The following is a 3,940-nucleotide window of genomic DNA, read 5'->3' as shown; positions in this document are numbered from 1 at the left end:
GGGGGGGGTTGTTACATCAACTTTGAAAAATATTTGCAACGACTTTAAACCAAGTAACAAAAGCAATACAATGGTCATGTTTATGTATTTTTTTGGTTGTTTAATTTTTTTCTCAGAATTATAATTGAGAGTCCTGCCATTATTGAAGATTTTTTTTTCTAAATGTTTGTTGTTAAAATAATATATAATCATTAAATTCAAATATTTACGATCACAGTTATACTCCGGCATCGTAAAACATCTGTTCCTCAACCCGTCCCATATTTGACGACGCAGCAAAATCGAAATTCTCAAGATCTGCCCGCAGCAAAGTTTCGCGCCAAAAGTTACTCCGGCCGAAATTCTAACCGTTCACTCGGAATTTCGCTCGGTCCACCTGTTGACCAGGCAGGCCGTTTCGGTTTACGCTGTCGACGCCTTTAAAGTCGGTGTTTGGAAGCGAAATTCGGCGGCTTAAAAATAGTCCGGCTCGCTTATAATTTTGTTAATGTTTGCAAATAAATCAATTTGTGTGTACATCGGAGTTTCGTTTCGATTTTCCAGTACGTGGCACGCTGCGAGTTGGTTTGTTGGAAATGATCCAACTTTTCACGACCAATTTGGGGTTCTGTAATTTGTGGACGTCAAGACGCGGTGGTAATGTGGCCGCTGACAGGCCGTGATTAATACTTTTCCAAGCCATTGGCGACCTCCCATCCAATCTAAAGAGTGACGGGCTGCAATTTTCGATTGAAAGAAACCATCATCCTGCAACAAATTGGCACAAATTGCAAAACGCTTAGCTGTCAAACAAAACGACAGTTCTGAAATCCACTCCATATAGTCCAAAAATTTATTATAAAACAAAAAAAATACCATCAACATAAATCCCAACACGAATCGAAATACACCGCGCGACTCCAGCCCACGTGTGTGTGTGGTGACGGCGGTGGCGTCGCGACGCCAAACAGTGAGAATTTTCCGATTTTCCGTAACCATTTATGGAATCACGTCGCTTTTCAACGGTACCCTCTCTCTCCGCTTTCTCATTCGTTCGGACTCTCTGTTTACAACTCTGGCATCTTACATGGCAATGGAAGCAAACTCCACGTGGGCGTTAAGTGAGTCGAACTGTGTGTGTGTGCGCGTGAGTGTTCGCTTGGGTTGGAATGGAGGTCAGTAAACGACCTGGCGTCTCCGTGAGCAGACATTCCTTTGGGGATTAGGTGAAGTAAGTAATGTGGAATGTCGAATGGAGGAAATGTGATTTGACGTGAAAGATAACCATTGGCAAGTGATGGTTTCATAATTTAATTCAGTTAAGAAAATGTTCAATTTAAGCCAAATAGAATGTAGATGATAAATATTAGCAGGATTAACATTATTTTACATTGTAAAGAAACTATAATGTTGTTCAGGATCATTACGAGAAATTCAACGGAATGATCCTGGTATCTGGAATATCCGTAGTGGCCATATTTTGACAGGATCTTGTCGATGACATTTGAAATAAGATGCAAAGTAAATATTTGGTTGATTCCATAATGTTTCAAGTGTCGCATGCCCATTTTTAGTGGTTCTGATAAATTACCGTACAAGAACCAATATCTGGAACATCAAAATCAAACCATCCACATTAACGACCCCGGGTCTTTTGTGGTCTCTATTGCAAGTTTCTGCTCGAACCTAGGAGTCCGAAGGCTTGAATGGGGAGAGCACCCAAACCTCTTTCTACTCCAAGGAACCTTCCACCCCAGTGTTTGAACTGACGACCTTCGGATTGCGAGTCCAACCGCCACCAGCGATTCCACCGGAGTAGGCTTGGTTTGGTGTGTTGTTTGTACTTATGGCATGGAGACGACTCCTACACCTGGAATGACTTAACGGCCTAACAACCAAGGCCGGGACCGACATTTTACTTCCTCATCCGATGGAAGGTTGGAGCAGATGGGAATCGAACCCAGAATCATCCGCTTACAAAGCGGACAGCGTAACCATTCGGCCATGCGCTGCCACCTGGATTAAAACGACTGCCTCCGCGGAATTTTTGGCAAATTTTTTTTTACACGTGAAAAAAAACGTTGGAACGATGTTTTTGATCGCAAAAATTACAGATTTGATCAAATTAAGTTCTGCAAAGTTCTAGAATCATCTAGACATCCTAAAAAATCACTAGAAAAAGAATCATCTTGATTGGTTGAGTTATGCACGAGAACCAGCGAGTTGAAGTTAACGTTCCAACTTTTTTGGAGCCTTGGGCGTTGGAATGTTAAATTGTCCAAAGAATGAAGCTATACAACGAAAAATAGCAGAAATTTCGAAAAAAAAATTTATGAAAAATACATTTTATTTCTGAGTACGACATCAAATCGGGCGTCCAATTTTACACAAAATTTCCAAAGCATCACCATTTAAGGCTGCAAATTATTGAAAAACACATATTTTTTCGAATGTTAACAAACGAAGAGGGTTCGGGGCAACTTTTTCTCATTTCGTGTGAGTTGGCAGAGATGACCCAGTAGGATTTTTGTTGTTGATTTTTTTCTTACTTAGATGAATCATCTTTGGTAGTTCTAATAGTATTGCCAAATGTAAATTTCAGTATTCATAGCTGAAAGGAACTCCCAAACTCTATCAAGTCCACACGGAACAAAATCCGGCCGGCGGATTCGGAAAAATATTGCGATGAATCCGCAAACAGTGCTCGTTTCCGAAATCATCGAGAATTCTTTCAATATTGGAAATATTGTTTTCGATATTGAAAAAAAATGTTTCCGAAATCGCAAACATCATTTTTGCGGTCCTTTTTCTGTGCAGCCTGTCGCAGCCAATGCGTTACGCTGTCAGATTCAGCTGTTTGCGGTGCGCACTTGAGGTTGGGTCATACAAATTTTAGCTAGTTTTTATGACCCAATCTCATCCCCCCCAGACCCAATGTCGCCCTGTCGACGGTACGTTTTTCCATCAAATTCAAAAACTAGCCGATCATTAAAAACAAAACCTAAAAATATTCCTCTCGCAGCCAAACTGCAGTCTCAACAGTGAAGGAGTAGCGGGGGGTTTCCACCCACACAACGCGCACCAAACCGGCATCATTTCGCGCGTAAAATTCTTCGTGAATGAATCTCTCACTCCCGTAAACTTACACCATCCATCGACGACGACAACAAATTCCCAGCTGTGGTTTTTGCACCGACTGGCGTGTGGAAGTGACGAATCGGCGACGTTTGGATGACCATATTAGGTCATGGACTCTCTCTACTCTATACCGTATCTATACTCTATACGTTTCGGGAGGAGATTCTATTCGAAGGAAACCGAATCAAACGATGACAGGTTGATTGGATTAGCGCTGTGATAACTTATCAAAAGTGATAACAGTTTGTAATATTATTTGTTTTGAGTCAATTCGGTTGACATCGATACGAATGCTGTCGTTAACTTTTTTTGTTGATAAAAATATGATAACTTTTGAATGTCAAAACAAATTGAAGCACTGACTACTTTAAGGCGCATTTTGGGATGAGACTCACGCAAACATTTCAAACAAGTTTCGTAACTCTGCGCAAACGACGTCTTATTTAAATCATCAACCTGATTTGTGTATAACACAAACAGCTGAGCCACGCTGAGCATAATTAGTTCAACAGTGCGCCAAATTAGCGTCACTTTGGTCGACACTTTGGTGTTCAAACCCCGGCTCCAACCAAATGCTTCACCAACAACTCCGAGCAATTACCTTTTCCTACTAGCGCGTCGAATGGCATTTGTTTAAACGCCCATTAAAACATATTTTATCAGCCGAGGTTCGAAATTGGTCTTTGGACCAGGTGATTGTTGGCTCGCTGGATTGCAATAAAAATAGTTTTCTTGTGGTGCAATTATGTATCATTGGGGGTGATTTTTGGACATGTTTATTGTTCATTGTGATTCTGGTTATAACATTCAGTGGCTAATATTT

This window comes from Culex pipiens, chromosome 1, assembly GCF_016801865.2.
Source record: "Culex pipiens pallens isolate TS chromosome 1, TS_CPP_V2, whole genome shotgun sequence".
NCBI classification, from domain to species: Eukaryota; Metazoa; Arthropoda; class Insecta; order Diptera; family Culicidae; genus Culex; species Culex pipiens.
Note: the sequence above shows the minus strand (reverse complement) of the source record.